The sequence below is a fragment of the Diachasma alloeum genome, unplaced genomic scaffold (assembly GCF_001412515.2).
Source record: "Diachasma alloeum isolate Michigan unplaced genomic scaffold, Dall2.0 Dall_scaffold_00968, whole genome shotgun sequence".
In the NCBI taxonomy this organism is placed as follows: Eukaryota; Metazoa; Arthropoda; class Insecta; order Hymenoptera; family Braconidae; genus Diachasma; species Diachasma alloeum.
The window spans coordinates 57023-77969 of NW_021681085.1; positions in this window are offsets into that span (position 1 = coordinate 57023).

The window sequence follows — 20947 nt, forward strand, 5'->3', positions numbered from 1 at the left end:
AAAGTGTTTGTTTGAAACGTAACTCAACCTCTCCAAGACCAAGGTCGACCACTCGGCCAATTACGAAAATCATCGGCCTTTTCCGGGTCAACGCTCAGGTCTAGTAGAGTCACCGTAAATCAACGCGCGTCAGTATAAAACGATCGGCCAAATAGTCCGTTTTGATTAGAATTCAAGTCCGTATTTGAGTAACGCGCAGAGTGTAGACACGTTCAGTACATTAACGTCTATTAGCTCGGCGGTAGAAATTCAGTAAAGAGAAAATCACGTTATTTAATGGCCACTTAACCAGTGACTCAACAGTGCAAAAACTATAACCAATTAAAATTAATTCAGTACGATCAACTAGTGACAAGGTATTTTGTAAATTTGACAAAGCGTGGTTTAAACGCGAGAATAAATTAACGTTCATATTAGGTTAAGACTCTCAACAGTTATTTCACACCGACGATCCTCTAACCTCCCAATCCACCCTAAATTTAGTTCTTCACCAAACAGTGTTTTTTGACAGTTTCCACTAATACCACTCATTCGCGAGATAATTAACGAATCAACGAGAGATGAAATATGAAATAATCCAAGTTCAATAGAAAATCTTTGTTAATTGAGAGATTATCTCGGAGATGAGCGATTTTAGAGGACAATGTCAAAGGACCTTTTTTGTAGAAAACTGAACTTCCAACAAAAAGTGTTTTTTGACATTTCCACTAATATGCAGGAATTGATTGAAATTCACCTGACAACGCTGGGCAATGGATCGTTCTCATCGTCGACGTCTATGAATTCGTCGTCCTGTTCGTTGGAGCTGAAATTGAGTACGTCATATAGGTAATCAATATTTCTGCGACGAGAGAGGGAGGGATAAAAGAAAAGTGGATACTTACGCAGTTGAGACTGAAATCGAGGCACGTTGTTCTGTTGAGATGACCTTGGGATTTCTGTCCGCTGACAGTTTGATTTGACGTTTTTTCTCGTAGCTGATTTTTGATGGTGTTGATGGTGTTGGATGGATTTCGAAGGTGTTGATGTTTGCTTTCTGATTATTCATGAGATCTGGAGATGCTTGAAGTATTCTTACTTATTGGCTGTGATTTTGATGAGGTGTTGCTGTTGACTTTCTGGCTATTACAGAGATTTGGAGACGCTTTTGCAGAATCGTCATCAGTTGGAGTCGGTGGACCGGTTTCATCCCCATGAGTTTCATCCACATTACACCAAGCAACGTCGCTAGGGAGAATGATTGAACGATGATTATATAGTTTGGTTTATAGTCCATCGCAGTACTCATTTTAAATGAAAATTACTAATATTTACTAATGGACATCGTCGATAGATCTTCGAATGCATTCAAGTTCCTCTTCATGTCCATACTCATCACAGGGTGACGACCAATCTCCACTACTGATCTTTTTTCGAACGTAATCGTGGACGAACTGCTTAACATCTTGAAAAAATAACGAATCATGCACGAATTATGATTCTGGACTAGAGAAAAGAAAAGTAATTTTCCAGAAGATATTTACTCATGAGGTTTACGTATGTTCGACGATCTAGATCGGTGAGCCGGTGAGGATCATGAATATTGTCATTCGGGACTATCAACATGGAAAATTTGCGGTTAGGATCCACCGGGGGAGCTGAAATTTGAATTTATTAGTTAATTGGGATACGTCAAGGGGAGGAAAAATTGGAGTTGAAAAGAAAAATTTACTCACGACTTCCTCTGAACATTTTCTTGGCTTTTTTCAGCGTCACCGTGAAGTGAGTTGAACTTGAAAGTCCACATTTCACACGTGATCACCCACTCTACACTTGCATTGAGCGGCGGGAAAATGAGGAATTTCAAATATAGAATATGTTTGATGACTGTTTATTCCCATTTTACATCTGTATTTCATACATATTTATTCAAGAATCTCAGTGAAAAATTTGTGAAAAATTCTTCGACTTCCTGGAGACCGGAGATTGGCCGAGTGCTCTTCATCTAATCTCTCACCGTCACTGGCTCGCTGGAGGAGGAAAATTAATATTTATGATTAATTGTATTTTTCAATGATTATTACTAATCCCCACTCAGGTTTACATACTAATGGATTCCATCTCGAGCTCGAAATAACTGGTCGATGTGTTGACGGGAGGTAGAAATACGTCGTGTAGAAATTAACTTTTCGATAAAATCTTGTACATAACCATCATCCCCTGTAAGTTAAAAAAAGACAGTCTTGAAATACTTTACAAACAAAATGAGTAGAAACTCTTCGCTTACGTGTTAAAGCCAAATACTGCTGCAGTGACAGTCCATCTACACGGAAAGGGTCGTCCCAATTTACCTGGATGTAAATGGTGAAATTCCTGTTGGATGTGTTCTGGGCATGTTCTGAGGATACACATATAGATTTCAAAGAAGAATTAATTTTAATTAATATACTATCTAACCATAAATCAAAATATATATTATTGGGTTTATGCGGATACCTACCTGTAATTGTGATGTTGTCCATTGTTTCTTCATTAGGTCTCGTGTTCTTGATTTCTATCCAACAATTTGCAGGTTAGGTCGCGGATATTATGGCGGCACTTAACCAATGTAAGATACGTAAGGGGCGACCTTCGTAATAAATTGAGAATGAAGTAATTTGTTTAAGAGAAAATTCGTAATAATAATACCAAGATAATTTGTAATAATTATTTTATTTTTTAATGATTTTAATATAATTAAAAAATTAAAGGATACAAAAGAATCGATTATCAAAAAAAAATCGAAAAATCGAAAAATCGAGTTTTCGAGAATCGACGAAAAAAATCGATTTTCAGGAAAAGAAAAATCGATCTTCTGAGAATCGATTCAGAATCGCCCATCACTACTTGTAATGTTGTAATGATTGAAAAAAGTGATTGAATTGCAAAAAATGTTGTCCTTCAGGTGCAATGTTCGCAAATGTATCATCAAATTGCCCCTGGAATCTCAAATTTAAAAGAAAGAGAATTTTTCGAGTAATTGCAGATTAAAAGGACATTGATTTCGTGATAACGGGTGAAAAAATAGATGAAGTGAGGTCAACCACGCTCATTTTGAAGCTTTTTGAATGATCTTCACATCTGTGAAAGCGAGAATTCGATCCCCTAATAATTGAATTCAATTATTTCAACCTTTTTCCTGATCAAGCCAAATTCACATGAAAAAAAGTGAATTTTTTTGAAAAATCATAATTCGGTGAAAAAAACATCACTCTGGAAATTTTCTGAGAGCATGGGTCTCATGTACTCCTTCTCAGGGAAAAATTTCGGAGAGGATTGGATCCACGATTTTTTTTTATTTCGAATTTGATGTGAAGTTGCACAAAGAAAAAGGACATGAATCTTCAAAAAATGATAACATGTACGAAAAAATCGCATAGAAAGTTTCAGAATCATTCTATACGAATTCTATACGAATTCTATATGTTTTTCGTATATGATATTCGGATATTTCTATACGAAAATTTTCTATACGAATTTTTTCTATAAGAATTCAGTTCCATGACATTCTGTACACAGATTTCGTTTCTATACGAAAGATGTCTATAGGGTCGAGAGAGATATGTATAAAAATGCGGCGACTCTATACCCAACATTTCTATAGATGCGGCAGTGGGTCTGATAGAGATTTCTATACGAAAGTTTTGTATACGAATTAGTTCTATACGAAAAATGTCTAAAGGGTCGAGAGAGATATGTATAGAAATGCGGCGACTCTACACCCAACATTTCTATACATACGGCAGTGGATCTTATAAGGATTTCTATACGAGAATTTTTTATACGAATTTGTTCTATACGAAAAATGTCTATAGGGTCGAAAGAGATATGTATAGAAATGCGGCGACTCTATACCCAACATTTCTATACATGCGGCAGTGGGTCTTATAGGGATTTCTATACGAAAAATGTCTATAGGGTCGAGAGAGATATGTATAGAAATGCGGCGATTCTATACCCAACATTTCTATACATGCGGCAGTGGGTCTTATAGGGGTTTCTATACGAAAGTTTTCTATACGAAATATGTCTACAGGGTCCGGAGAGATATATATAGAAATGCGGCGACTCTATACCCAACATTTCTATACATGCGGCAGTGGGTCTTATAGGGATCTCTATACGTGAGTTTTCTATACGAAAAATGTCTATAGGGTCGAGAGAGATATGTATAGAAATGCGGCGACTCTATACCCAACATTTCTATACATGCGGCAGTGGGTCTTATAGGGATCTCTATACGTGAGTTTTCTATACGAAAAATGTCTATAGGGTCGAGAGAGATATGTATAGAAATGCGGCGACTCTATACCCAACATTTCTATACATGCGGCAGTGGGTCTTATAGGGATCTCTATACGTGAGTTTTCTATACGAAAAATGTCTATAGGGTCGAGAGAGATATGTATAGAAATGCGGCGACTCTATACCCAACATTTCTATAGATGCGGCAGTGGGTCTTATAGGAATTTCTATACGAAAGTTTTCTGTACGAAAAATGTCTATAGGGTCGACAGAGATATGTATAGGAATGCGGTGACTCTATACCCGACATTTCTATACATACAGCAGTGGGTCTTATAGAGATTTCTATACGAAAATTTTCTATACGAAAAATGTTTATAGGCTTGAAAGAAATATGTATAGAAATGCGGGGGATCTATACCCAACATTTCTATACATACGGCAGTGGATCTTATAGGGATTTCTATACGAGAATTTTTTACACGAATTAGTTCTATACGAAAAATGTCTATAGGGTCAAAAGAGATATGTATAGAAATGCGGCAACTTTATACCCAACATTTCTAGACATGCGGCAGTGGGTCTTATAGGGATTTCTATACGAGAGTTTTCTATAAGAAATATGTCTATAGGGTCGGCAGAGATATGTATAGAACTGCGGTGACTCTATACCCAACATTTCTATGCATACGGTAGTGGTTCTTATAGGAATTCCTATACGAAAATTATCTATATGAAAAATGTTTATAGGCTTGAAAGAAATATGTATAGAAATGCGGCGGATCTATACCCAACGTTTCTATACATGCGGCAGTGGGCCTTATTCGACCAAACGTATAGAAATCGTATAGAAATAATTTGTATAAAAAATATTCGTATTCGTATAGAAATATCTGACTATCTTATACGAAAATACTATAGCAATTCTATATGCAATCGTAGAAAAAAATGGATACGGATTGCGTACGGAATGATTCTATACCAATTTTATACGTTTTTCTATACGATTTTATTTCTATACGAATTCTGTTACATGGCATTCTATACACGAATTTCGTTTCTAAATGAAAAATGGCTATAGGCTCGAGAGAGATATGTATGGAAATGCGGCGAATTTATTGGGTGTACAAATTAATAAGGTCCTTTTTTCCATGAAAATCAGAGGTGATTATTTAAAAAAAAGATATTTAACGGTCGAAATATTCGATGACTTTACTCCATCTCACTGGCAACTGACGAATTCCTTCGCGAAAGAAACTTGGCGGTTTTGACTCATTCATTGATGCGTTTTCGGCCCTCGTCGATTGTTTTGAAGTGCCTGGCACTATGGCCTCTTTTGCTCCAATGCATCATTCAAATGAATAAGCTGTTGTTGATAAACCTTCGCAGTAACAGTTTGGCCAGGTTTAAGTAGCTCGTAATATATCACACCCTTCATATCCCACCAGACACTCAGCATCACTTTTCTCGCATAGACATTGGGTTTCGGAGTCGACGTCGCTGGTTCGCCGGGATTCACCCACAATTTTTTGCGTTTAGGGTTATCGTATAACACCGACTTTTCATCGCCCGTAGTGATTTTGTATAAGAAATCTTTCCTTTTAAATCGAGTGAACAGAGATAGCGCCGTCTCCAGTCGTCGCTCCTTATTTTCGGGGTGTCGCGGACTCCGCGTTTTCCTTATGGAGTTTATAAACAAAAATCTCCATCTTTAACAAATACCATGGAACGTGCAGGACGATAGAGTTTGTTACCACCCAAGGCGATGCGTGTACCAGGGGTGCCGCCATTGTTGCTGGGGTGACTAGGGGGAACAGTGGATTTCGTGGCTATACAAGGATACAATCGACCAATAGAGATACCCAGTGTCTATGGAAACTGCGATCATGCAATAAGTAAAACCACACCCATGGCTTGCTGTCGACGATCATAAGAACCCCATAAAATGCGTAAATTATGAGGGCTCGGTGACACTAAATGTGGGGACACCGACTTCGAGACGCCCCTCCGGAACCACTTGAGGGTGACCACGGTCATAAAAATCAGCCTAATGGGAAAACTCATAATCAAGCGTTTCCAAATAGCCAGACCCAGCCTCTGTGGACCGTTGTTATAATGAGTAAGAAAATAATCACCGGAAAATGCAAGACTCGCACGTGCCCCGAAATACACCCAACCAGGTGTGAATTGAGATACTTCACGAGTAACACGAATGAATCGACAGTAGACTTCCCACTCATTGGTAAAACCACGATTTTTCACTCTATGCATTCAGCATTTTTGACTCGGCCAATTTTAATGAACACCGGATAATTCACCTGGAAAAAGGCATCATAATTCTCCAAGGTTATCGCACGTCAAGAGGACATGACGTCATTTTATGAACACGTGCGTTCGTGAAAACCCAATGGATCGGAAATTATGACGATTTCCACCCCATTATCACTCCCCCTCAATAGGCGTGCGTCATCATTACGAAGGGTCAAACTGAGATTCCGGGAATCATAAAAGGGGACCGATTCCTTCAATCACGCGTAGAGCGCGAACTCTGAGTTCACCCTCGCTTTTCCACCCTCTTGACCACGGGTCAGCCCGGTGCGCGCAGAAGTTATAAAATGATATGAATACTCAGATATGGCCATCGTCCGAGGACATCGGATTACCATGGACCCACCCCTACAGAATCCCTCATTACGGGTGAAGTCAATCAAGGATATATAAGGGCTGCCTCCGGACATCCAGGCCAGTTGTTAGGGCAGTTACCACGGCAGTTACCACGGCGGTTACCAGGGCAGTTACCAGTTAGTCGCCTAGTCAGTCGGCCAATTAGTCAGCAATCAGTCAGTAGACAGTCGCAGTCGCAAAGCCCCAATTACTAAGAACGTGTCACCGGGAGTCAATTGCCGAATCAGTTCTTGGCCTGGCTCAAATCACGGACAGTGATTATTCGCAAACTGCATATTTCGACTGCACTATTTTGGACTCAGCCGATTAGTGGACTCATCGCCACTAATCCCTCAACCCACTGTCTTGGGGGCAGTATTCGTCACGGACCTGTAGATACTCGCCCCAACGATGTATTGTGGTCTCGTCGTTCAAGTGGCCACCTGGAGTCATTCTTTCGTGCAGCCCCAGGTAGTCGAATCTCCGTCTTACCTGTCTTTTCACCGGACAAGTGAACCTGCCGTCGTAAGTCAGCGGATCATCACAGAGAGTCACCCATCAACACTACTTGTCATCAAAACCAGCTTTTCTTCCTGCTAGTAAGGGTCATCGGAGCGCAACATCATCGCGACTGAGTGATCACACCCACCCCAATTTTACCTAATCAACAACTGTAAGTTAATGCTAATTCGTTATCTATTAATTTTTTCTTTTTCTTTTCATTCCTTTCCAATTCTAATTCTCCAAAATTCTCCTCTCTGAGGTTTTATCTTGGGATCATTGTGGACAGCCTCTTTTTATCACTAATAAAAGCATTTCTTTATGGCATTAGAAGGGGTTCTTTCTCTTTGCGTGATCTCCATTTTTGACTCTCGCGCAATCCACCATATTGCACCTTAGTGCTTTATCCCATGCAATCCGATCCCATCCTTTCTCCCGGTCTCCACCTGTTGTAATTGGTCAAGGTCAGGACAGTCTTTGGGGTCACCTTTTGTCACTGATTTTTGCCCCTTCCGTAACCCAGAGATTGCAACAAAATTTTGGCGCCCGAACAGGGACATGATTGTTATAAAACGGGAATATGGTAGGCTTATGCTCAGGAAAGAAAACTGTTCCGGTGGAACCAAAAAAGAAAACCACCACGAAATCTACGGAAAAGTCAAGTAGCGATGGCGACCTCCCTCAACGAACCGCTCCTCCAGTTTCAATTGAATCCAATATTAGCAATCTTGTCGCTCTCAGTGATGGAGACATGAGACCCGTCTCATCTCCAGAACGAGCCCCAGAGGTTGAATCTTCCGATCAGGAAGNTTTCAATTGAATCCAATATTAGCAATCTTGTCGCTCTCAGTGATGGGGACATGAGCCCCATCTCATCTCCAGAACGAGCCCCAGAGGTTGAATCTTCCGATCAGGAAGAAGACCCTACGTTGCAAACAGCAACGTCAACCCCATTTGTACATTTCGAAGATACCATTGTTAAAAAATGCGACGTTGAGGGTTCCGTCACTAATGTAGAGGACACTAGAACCACGCCCATTTCAAGCACAGGTGCTTATCCAAAGAAATTAAGAACAACAAATCTTTCTAGAGATCCCAGATCGCTCTTGAGTAATGAAATATTTCTAAAAAGATTAAAAGATCACAAAAATATTCCTATTGAGGAATTAGAAATTCTGAGGAAATTTATTCACACAGAACCCAGCGCAATAGCTGAAATTCACAAAGCTGGCATCCTCGCTGAAGTTTATTTGCAGTGCAATAAATTCCTAGGACCAAACCCTAGGCCCAACAACAATCAGAGTAATCCAAATTCACTCGCACAATTGTGTCAAAATTATACGACACTTCCTGAATCCTTGCAATCAGCAGATTACATTCCAACTTCAAACCCGAACGTTTCACTGACTTCGGAAACCGTTCAAGGGTTGACACGCATTCCAAGCCCAATCGCAACTTTAAATCCGAATCTCCCATCTATTCTTGAACCCGTTCAGCGGTTCAAGTCAACACTCAGAAACCCTCTGCCCTTCAGCCCTATTGTTTCTCAAATGATCGCCAGCGAAGAAACAACCCCTGTCCTAAATTATGTTCCAAAATCATTAAGTACCAATGTAAGGAAAACTCCCAGTAATTCTCAATCGAGACAAAAAAGGTCGTTGGAAATTCAAGAAGACTTTAAAAGAATAGATTCAGCAGGCAGCGGCTCTAGTTCGTATGCTCCTGTGAACCTGGACCAAATCCGAATGAGTAATATGAATACTCAAGCTTTTCATACTGCCCGATCATTCTCATCCAGTTATACATTAAAAACCCCTCCAAAAGTACGTATGGTCCAAAATTCGGGATTGGCAGACCGAAACCAAGAAGACACTCTTTTTCCTATAAAAACTCCCATAACAATAAATCCCCATACAAGTGCACCCAATGACGTAGTGGGGAAACCCCTGTCATTTATGCCCCAGTACACGGGCCCCCTTTTTAAAGACCATGTAAAAACCAGCACAGGCCAACCTTCAAGGGCAGGTACACTACCTGATCCATTTCGCCCTATGGGTTTCGCCCCAATTTCTTACGCCATCACGCAAGGTACTACTGTTACATTGCAGGATGCACTCTCCGCCATTCCCGAATTCGAAGGTGACCCTTCATGTTTTTCGGAATTTTCCGAGGGATGCGAAGAAGCAAAAAATATGGTGGATTCAAATATGGAACCCAATTTAACCAAATTAATAAGGAATAAATTGAAAGGCCCCGCTAAACATGCTATACAAGGTCGGCAGTTTCATTCTGTCAACGAATTAGTCACATTCTTACAAAATTTGTTCGCTCCTATCGAGTCACTCGCTCAACTGCAGGGTAAATTGGGACGTTTGATGCAGGAAAAACATGAACCCGTTGTTGTTTACGGTAACAGAGCCCGTCAATTAATGCTCAGTATTTTCAACGCGTATGCTAGAAACGGTGGTTCTCAAAGAAGTTTTAAGGTCGACACAGAGCAAGAAACAATCCGTTGTTTCACTCGAGGGTTAAAATATGGCTTGAANAAAACATGAACCCGTTGTTGTTTACGGTAACAGAGCCCGTCAATTAATGCTCAGTATTTTCAACGCCTATACTAGAAACAGTGGTTCTCAAAGAAGTTTTAAGGTCGACACAGAGCAAGAAACAATCCGTTGTTTCACTCGAGGGTTAAAATATGGCTTGAAAGTCAATCCTGTTAAGTGTTTGAATTTAGATGTCGCAATACGTGAGACAATTGCAGCCGAAAAAGAAAAACAGGCGCGAGACGAGTTACACGGGAATATACCGACTTCTCACTGGCCTCAAAATAGGGACAATAACAATCAAAAGAATAGGAAAGATTTTAGAAAACCTGAAAATCCAAGAATAATCACTATCCAAGAAGAAAAATTTTGCGAATTTTGAAAAAAAAACAGACACACTGAAGAAAACTGCTGGGCAAAGCACGGTTATCCAAAAACCATAATATGTTTGTTTTGTAAAAACAGAGGTCATTCGATCCAAGAATGTCGTAAACGAAAATATCAAGAGGCAAGGGCCCAGCGCGAAAGAGAAACCCGACAAAAATATTCGGGAAACGAATATCGCCCCTCCACGTCCGGCGCGCATACGGAGGAGAAGGCAGCCAATTGCGCCGCCCGAACCAATCAGCCCCTCGAAGAAATTTCAATATATTCAATATAAATACGTCTATTACACCTACAATCATTTTGAAAAGACCAAATAATAAAGTTCCGTTCACTTTAATGATAGACACAGGAGCCGAAAGTCATCTAATTAAACAGTCGGCGTTAACCCCGGATGATAAAATAGATTCGTCTGAAATTATTCAAATTAACGGAATAGCCTCAAGGGGTCTGCTCACACTGGGGACAGTCTCTATCCCTATGTTTGGACAAAACGTTTGTTTTCACGTAGTGGGAAACGAGTTGGCAACTCAACAAGACGGAATCATAGGCACGCCTTTTCTCACTTCCCAATGTGCTAAAATTAATTACCTCACAAAGAAACTTGAATTAAAGGATAGAGAACTTTCCTTTTATATCCAACATATTATTATCCTTCCACCTAGAAGCAAGACAATGATTTTCCTGACAGTCGCCGATGACTCCCCAGCGGTGGGTCATCTTCCCCGAATGCCGCTCGATGACAAAGTATTCATACGGCAAGCTCTGGTGTCAAACCGTAATGGTAGAATTTTTTTGAGCGCAATTAATGCTGATACCAAATCGAAAGTCATCAAATGTGCCCCNTTCCCAATGTGCTAAAATTAATTACCTCACAAAGAAACTTGAATTAAAGGATAGAGAACTTTCCTTTTATATCCAACATATTATTATCCTTCCACCTAGAAGCAAGACAATGATTTTCCTGACAGTCGCCGATGACTCCCCAGCGGTGGGTCATCTTCCCCGAATGCCGCTCGATGACAAAGTATTCATACGGCAAGCTCTGGTGTCAAACCGTAATGGTAGAATTTTTTTGAGCGCAATTAATGCTGATACCAAATCGAAAGTCATCAAATGTGCCCCTGTGTCTTTGGAAGATTTTGAAGAAACAAATAATAGTCAAATGGCTTATCGTATATCTCACCTCACCAAAACTAACGAACCAGCGCATTGGGAGAAATTAAAAGGCTTGCTCAGATTAACAGACCTTAATGATGAGGAACGAGATGAAATTCATTTCTTGATAGCCGAAAACCAAGATGTTTTTCATATACCTGACGAGCCTCTGGGATGTACCCATAACAAATACAAAGCAATAAAGATTCCCGCCCATTCACAAAGAAGAAATTAACCGTCAGGTAAACGACATGTTAAATTCAGGAATAATATCCCCCTCTAAATTGCCATATAAGTCTGCACTATGGGTAGTTGAAAAGAAAAGGGACTCGAAAGGTAATAGAAAATGGCGACTTGTTATAGATTTCCGTTCGTTGAATGAAAAAACCATCGGGGACGCGTACCCATTACCACAAATAACGGAAATTCTTGATCAATTGAGAGGTGCCAGATACTTCTCGGTATTCGAGCTCGCTTCAGGGTTTCATCAAATCCCCATGGAAGAGGGAGATAAAGAAAAAACAGCTTTTTTGACTCCTCATGGGCATTATGAATATAACCATATGCCCTTTGGACTGAAAAACGCCCCGGCAACGTTCCAGCGACTTATGGACCAAACTTTAATGGGATTACAAGGTCAAGAAATGTTTGTTTATTTAGACGATGTAGTTATTTACGCAAAATCACTGAAAGAACATAGAGAAAAATTTATGAAATTAGTTGAATGACTACGTGAGGCAAATTTGAAATTGCAACCAAATAAATGCAAATTTTTAAAGAAAAAAGTCGCTTATCTACTGCATATAATAAGTCAAGACGGAGTAAAGCCAAATCCGGATAAAATTAAGGCCGTAAAGGAATTTCCGGTTCCCAAAAACCAAAAAAATATTAAACAGTTCTTGGGGTTAGCAGGGTACTATCGCCGGTTCATTGCGGGCTTCTCTAAAATAGCCAGACCTTTAACGACACTACTGAAAAACGACACCCCCTTCGAATGGCAGTCAGAACAGCAGGAAGCTTTTGAGATTCTCCGTAATCATTTGATAAATCAACCCATTCTGCAATACCCTGATTTCGAAAAACCCTTTAACGTCACAACGGATGCTTCTAATTACGCAATAGGCGCAGTATTGAGCCAGGGCGATATTGGAAAGGATCTTCCCATTTCTTATGCCTCTAGAATATTAAATAAGGCTGAAATCAATTACTCAACATTGAAAAAGAGCTTTTAGCCATCATCTTTGCTGTTCAATATTTCCGGCCCTATCTGTACGGACATAAGTTCACCTTGGTCACAGACCATAGATCACTCGTATGGCTTAGTAGTGTTAGAGACCCTATGTCCAGATTATTGCGCTGGAGAATAAAATTAGAAGAATTTGACTATAAAATTATTTATAAACCCGGCAGCGCAAACGTCAATGCCGATGCATTATCCAGAAATCCAGCCGTAGAAAACGAAAGAGATAAAGGTGAATCCAGTAGAGAGGACGTGTCATTTCAGAATACAACCGTGAAAAATCATGAATTAGAACGACGCCCTCCGAGTATCGACCAAAAAAATGTCAGTGTAGTGACCCGGGGTATGTCAAAACGGGCAAACAATAATTCCGAGGTAGAGAAAAGTCCAGGTGACACGACTTCAATTGTCCCAGAAACACCAGTGCCTTCCAGATCGTGCCCCACGTCGTAAAGTTTCCCGAAATACTCATAGGAATGTACCTCAAGTGGAAAGGTTAGAAAAAATACCGGAGGAAACCCTTGAAACAGATGAAGAGCAAACCGTGAAATTGCCATCTCCAGAGGGAAGCGAGAAACCAAACCATAAAACCCCACGAATAGCTAGTGAACTTGAGCCAAAAATTAATTCTGAAAAGTTTAAAGAAATAATTGATAACATAACCGTCCGAGCAGGACCGGTTCTTTGCTTTCTTACCCCGACCGGAGAACCTATCGATACAGGGGCCCGATTGCTTATGAGATATAAGAAACTGAAATTCTCCGCGAATGATACTTCGAAAGCGGGAGAAATACTTGTACAATACGAGAGAAGTACAACGTATTACAAAGCCATTTAGGATGGCGTGATTCCATTATCAAAAATTTTTGAAGTTCTTAAGAACCCTTTGTTGAAAACCCAGAGCAATTCACTCAATGTTTTCTATTCTCCCGAGGGCATCTATACCACCTCTTGGGAAGACCTAAAAGGCCAGCTGATTAAAACCTTTGGTGATTCCAATGTAAAATTAATTATTTTCCAAAATATCGTCAAAATCCCCGAAGAAATCGATAGGCCCGAAATTATTGCCGAGGCACATGCCTCCATGATAGGTGGTCATAAAGGAGTAACTAAAACGTGTGCTCGCCTTAAGCAAAAGTATAAATGGGACAGTATGAAAAAAGAAGTTAGGGATTTTATTAGAACCTGTTCTAGCTGTCAGAAGAAAAAATTATTGCGTATGAAAACGAAACAACCAATGATAATTACTGATACGTCGATAGATGCTTTCGACCGGGTTGCATTAGACATAGTGGGTCCACTGCCCCGAACCAAAGCTGGTAATATTTATATTTTGACCATGCAAGACGATCTCACGAAGTATTGCATGGCCGGTCCATTAGCCGAAGCTAGCGCCGCCGAAGTCGCAACCGCTATATCTAAATATCTCATCTCTTTATTCGGAACTCCACATACGATCCTAACAGATCAAGGAGCGAAATTTATGAGTAAATTAATGAAATCATTAGCCCAATGTTTTAAGATAAAACAGTTGAGAACCACGGCCTATCACCCCCAATCGNAAAGAGATAAAGGTGAATCCAGTAGAGAGGACGTGTCATTTCAGAATACAACCGTGAAAAATCATGAATTAGAACGACGCCCTCCGAGTATCGACCAAAAAAATGTCAGTGTAGTGACCCGGGGTATGTCAAAACGGGCAAACAATAATTCCGAGGTAGAGAAAAGTCCAGGTGACACGACTTCAATTGTCCCAGAAACACCAGTGCCTTCCAGATCGTGCCCCACGTCGTAAAGTTTCCCGAAATACTCATAGGAATGTACCTCAAGTGGAAAGGTTAGAAAAAATACCGGAGGAAACCCTTGAAACAGATGAAGAGCAAACCGTGAAATTGCCATCTCCAGAGGGAAGCGAGAAACCAAACCATAAAACCCCACGAATAGCTAGTGAACTTGAGCCAAAAATTAATTCTGAAAAGTTTAAAGAAATAATTGATAACATAACCGTCCGAGCAGGACCGGTTCTTTGCTTTCTTACCCCGACCGGAGAACCTATCGATACAGGGGCCCGATTGCTTATGAGATATAAGAAACTGAAATTCTCCGCGAATGATACTTCGAAAGCGGGAGAAATACTTGTACAATACGAGAGAAGTACAACGTATTACAAAGCCATTTAGGATGGCGTGATTCCATTATCAAAAATTTTTGAAGTTCTTAAGAACCCTTTGTTGAAAACCCAGAGCAATTCACTCAATGTTTTCTATTCTCCCGAGGGCATCTATACCACCTCTTGGGAAGACCTAAAAGGCCAGCTGATTAAAACCTTTGGTGATTCCAATGTAAAATTAATTATTTTCCAAAATATCGTCAAAATCCCCGAAGAAATCGATAGGCCCGAAATTATTGCCGAGGCACATGCCTCCATGATAGGTGGTCATAAAGGAGTAACTAAAACGTGTGCTCGCCTTAAGCAAAAGTATAAATGGGACAGTATGAAAAAAGAAGTTAGGGATTTTATTAGAACCTGTTCTAGCTGTCAGAAGAAAAAATTATTGCGTATGAAAACGAAACAACCAATGATAATTACTGATACGTCGATAGATGCTTTCGACCGGGTTGCATTAGACATAGTGGGTCCACTGCCCCGAACCAAAGCTGGTAATATTTATATTTTGACCATGCAAGACGATCTCACGAAGTATTGCATGGCCGCCCCATTAGCCGAAGCTAGCGCCGCCGAAGTCGCAACCGCTATATCTAAATATCTCATCTCTTTATTCGGAACTCCACATACGATCCTAACAGATCAAGGAGCGAACTTTATGAGCAAATTAATGAAATCATTAGCCAAATGTTTTAAGATAAAACAGTTGAGAACCACGGCCTATCACCCCCAATCGAATGGGGCATTGGAACGGTCACACCGAGTTTTAGCAGACTACCTGCGACATTTTACAACGGTCGAAACCGAGTGGGATGATCTCTTGAATCTTGCAATGTTTTCTTACAATACGAGTGTGCATGAGGACACTCAATTTACCCCTTTTGAATTACTTTTTGGGCGAACGGCTCGAACACCCTCCGCCTTTTCATATGATAAAATGAAAACATACCACAGTCATGTTGAAAACCTTATCATAAAATTACAAGATATAAGATATTTAGCTCGTGAACACTTGATAAAGGCCAAAGAAAGATCGAAGCAATATACTGATAAAAAACTTAATGTCCAAGAATTGAAATTTGGAGAATGGGTTTATTTGCTGAAGGAGAATAGAAAAGGAAAATTGGATGATTATTATGTAGGTCCATATCAAATCAAGCAAATAATGCATAATGGAAATGTAAGAATTCAAATTAAACCTAATCAAACCAAAGTAGTCCATTCGAATCGATTAAAATTAGCGTTTGTACCTCAAGGATACATAGGGTTTTAAGAAATTTGAATAATAAAAAAAAAAAAACATAATAGTAATATTAATATGCTCTTATGAAATTCATNCAAAAAAAAAAAAACATAATAATAGTAATATTAATGTGCTCTTATGAATTCATACACCTTCTTGTCTGTCATTATTACAAACTCCTGAAAATAAGACGGACACAAGGGACCCCAACTAGATAAAACGAAATTTCCCTTACAGACAGTATGAACCACGCACTATTACACAAGAGCATCGTCGCTGATGCCCAAGGCTTCGTGGACGACTTCGGGAACCTAATCCCTAAGGAAATATCGTGGAGTTACGTGGACAATAGTGTAGATATACCTCAATACTAGATCCTCCTTGCGAATGGGACCGTTTAGCTGAACAAACCCGGGTTGCAAATAGTCATTTTTCCCGTAAGAGACATGGAATACCCTGGGAAATGAAAGGAATAAACCGGGAAGTTCTGTCAAAACCCGCTTGGTACATTCCCCCCGATGTGGAAATTATCTATGTTTACCACATAGAACATACGAAGGTGTTCAAAATCAGTCCTCATCAAATGTTCAGAGTTCTAAATCGAGAAATTCCCCCATTAGATAATTTAGCAACTAAGAAAAACGGGTTGTGTTATTTTCACCGAAATCAGACGGGGTATTGTTGCACAAAAAATAATATCTTGAAGATCAAACACTGGTTAANTATTTATTTATTTATTTATTGTTATACCCTGTCTGATTTCAGTGAAAATTTTTTGTTGCACAAAAAATAATATCTTGAAGATCAAACACTGGTTAATCTCTTCTGGCATGAATTTGAGTTTCATCAAAAACATATACGAATCCTGGATTCCTCAAGAACGAAAGAGAAAAGGCCAATTGTATCCCGAACTTTGCGGTGAAAAATGTCGCATTTCAACATTTTCTATGTGGTGCAATGAAGCAGTATACCCACACATATTGGCCAAAAATGGGTTATTTTACCGCGGCAACCGTGACGTTGCCCAATGTTATTTCTGTGGAACACACATTGCTCGGTGGCAGGTTGGAGACGACCCCCTTGACCGATACGCAAAAGCGAATGGGAATTGTCGTCTTTTGGAAATTTTAGCCTCACCTCCATCCACGACGACCAAAAATCTTCACAAAGTAATTCAGCCTTTCAAACTCTTCCCAAAACCGGAGCTCTCACAAGAGTTATCTCCATTACACCATTTCCCTGCTCCTACATCGGCATTCTCTCCTATAAATCCAGCCCCCACGACTACTTCAGCAAATCCTGAAACGACCAGCACTCCCATATCAAGTCCTTACTTACCCTATCCTGAGTGTGCCCCTGAGTTTTCATCCCCTGCAGAATTTTGAGCAAATATCCCTCGACTCTCCAGATCATAAGATCAACGATCAATACACTTGAAATTAGTCTGGGGTTAAAAGAATTGTGAATGGATAGAAAAATCAGGTCAACGGAAAACAGTAGAAATTTAATAATCAAAACCATCCAGAATAAAAGAGAAGGACCTAATAAAAAAAAAATAATAATAATATCAAGCGTACGAGAACGTCTTCAAGAGAAACCCTTATTGTTCCTTGCTTCTTCGAACACTGGAAAACCAAGAGTTATCCATCACATCCGCCAACATCATCAAGCGTGGCATCCCAACCTATACGTTAGTGTTACACCAATAGAGTGTATACAGAAGATCATTACTCTCTTATCCCCACTTTCACTTTCTGCTTTCCTTTCAATCCTTAACGGACGCAGAAACAAAAAATTACATGCGCAATTATTCCTCGATTGCAGAGATTCAAACAAAAAATGAGTCACAAACCGCAGGAATGCTCGCGCTGTACAATCCAGAAATCACACTCCCATCTTTCCGGACGCCCTGCTGGAGACACTAATATTTTTGTTCCCTACGGACTAGAACCCATGTGGAAATTTTGCACCAACTGTGGACACTACGTGAATACCAGAACGGAAAAGAGAGCTAATGGAAAGACTCATCTCGTTGCTGTCTTCGTCTCTCTTCTTGGTTGTTTCCTTTGAGAGAATAAATATATATACACAAAATATACATATAATTAAAAATCCACCTCTCTACAAAGGAAATTTGTTTTCCCTTTGTTTCAGATGGTAATTCTGCTGTGTCTAGTTTTCCTTGCCTTTTTAGGCATGAGTCATGAATTTATCGCATACGATTGCGGCACACATAGTGCCAATATTACAACTATCTCCTTACTTAGTGTGAAAAAATGTAATATTAAGGCAAAAGAGCCAATTATCACTGATACGTACGTGAGATTACTCCAGTTATCAAGATTCAATAACGTCCATGTGAGAACCTGTAAGGTATACTTGGACCGAACTGTCTTCAGGTGTGGAAGGTTTTCACATGTTGCGACTGTTCATAACGGTTTTGCCGACTACCTAATCGACGTAAGCCCAGAAGTATGTCTCGACATGCATCAAAATTTAAAATATCGTCACGGAGATAATCTATTCATTGGACTAATAGCCAATCTAACAGTGAATCGAAACGCTGCATCAGCAGGACACGTAGAATCAGACGGATCATGTAATGGGGGAAAATTTAGCGATAACTACGGGTCTTGGCTAGAAGTAGTTGTGTAAGGAAAATTTAAAATAGGCCTGGAAGATTACTATGCAACGGTTAATATTGAAGACAATGAGGTTTATTTAAAAAATGGGAGGCGCCGTCCTCTTTTTAAAGGTAGTTGCCTAGACAGTGACGGGAGTAATGCCTATCAGAGTCCTGTCCCCAAAGACAAATGCACTTTCGAAGGGTACGATGAGCTCTAGGAAGGTCCGGCTAAAAGGGTTTATGACAATACCACTATGATGGAAGGTGTGGAAGAAGTCTATTCGGTGGAAAAAGGCGATATCACCTTCGGATTAGCAAAGAAAGGCGTGGAGGAAATCTACGGACAAACTATAATCCGTACCGATCACCCCAGATTATTTATCCGAGAAATAAACAAGGCGAATATTTTGAAAAAAAAAAGTGAAATCGGTCCACTAGTTTTCGAGATATTACACATAATCGATTTTCATAAAAAATGGAATATCTCCGGAACCACTGGACCGATTCACCTAATCGTCCTTGTCATAAGATGGAGATCCTGTCCAAATTTCAAGTTGATATCTCCAGTTTTGCGAAGGCTAGAGAGCGTACAACGATTTTTGGGAAAAACAGAAAAGTGGAAATATCTCAAAAACTTTGCAGGAACGGCTATATAGGTTTCGATTGATCCAGATAGAGGGAGTTGAGACGAACATTTTGAAAAAAAAAATTAAATCGGCCGATTTCTTTTTAAGATATTTGCAAAAAAAATTCAAAAAGAAATGGCTTTTTCTCAGGAACTACTGGACCGATCGAGCTGATCCTGTGTCCAGAGTGAGTCCTAGTTAGGACCTATAATCTGACAAAATTTCAAATTTTTTTGAATTTTTTTAGCCCTCTTAGTGTTGTATTTTCTAAAACCTAATTTCCAAAAAGTTGCGGCGGGGGGGGGACAGACAGACATTGTCGCCAAAATTCGTATTTTTATATTTCAGACCATTCTACATCATTTCCGGGCAAAATTAGAAAATCGAAAAATTCAAGGATTGCAAAGCTTCCATTCGGAAGCAAAAAGGATGAGGTAGACACCAAAAGAACGCACATATCCACTAATAATCGTGATCTTATGTCATACGTAAACAGTAAATTTATTTACGTAGAAAAACATCTCGGGAAACAAATGAGAAATCTGTACATTGATGTCCTCACTCAAGAATGCGAATTAGAAAGACAGGTCATTGAAAATTCCCTGTTGATCGCATATAGTAAACCGGCCGAATTTGATATGCGGATCATGAAAGAACCCGGCATATGGCCACCACTGCAGGAGAAGTCATTCACATTGTGAAGTGTTTGCCTGTCCCTGTCACCCTCGCACGACTGCCCACCTGCTAGAGTCACCTACCTGTAATAGCCAACAATGCCACGATGTTTGTGTCTACACATACCCATATACTCCTGAAAACGAGCCCAAAGATTAACTGTCATGCTTTCATCGCCCCCATGTATGATAACGATGGGACATGGGTTAGATTGAACCCTGAACCAGGTCCAGCTGTAAAACCAGGTGAGCTTAAGCTTCAAACAAAACCGACTTGGAAATATCAAAACCTTGCTAATTTAGCCACAAGTGGAATCTATTCTACTAATGACCTAGAGAGCTTACAAGATCATCTAATGTTCCCTGAGGAATCGTCAGCTGTTCTCGATGCCCTTGCTCGCGGAACTATGGGCGAGGCGATCCTTAACCCTCGTTATTCGTTCGCAAACCTTCTTGATAATAATTCCATTGACAAAATCGCTGAACGAGCCACCGCTAAATTATGGGGATGGTTAACTGGCTTCGGAACATTCAGTGCCGGTTTAATTGGAATATTCANTAGTTTTCGAGATATTACACATAATCGATTTTCATAAAAAATGGAATATCTCCGGAACCACTGGACCGATTCACCTAATCGTCCTTGTCATAAGATGGAGATCCTGTCCAAATTTCAAGTTGATATCTCCAGTTTTGCGAAGGCTAGAGAGCGTACAACGATTTTTGGGAAAAACAGAAAAGTGGAAATATCTCAAAAACTTTGCAGGAACGGCTATATAGGTTTCGATTGATCCAGATAGAGGGAGTTGAGACGAACATTTTGAAAAAAAAAATTAAATCGGCCGATTTCTTTTT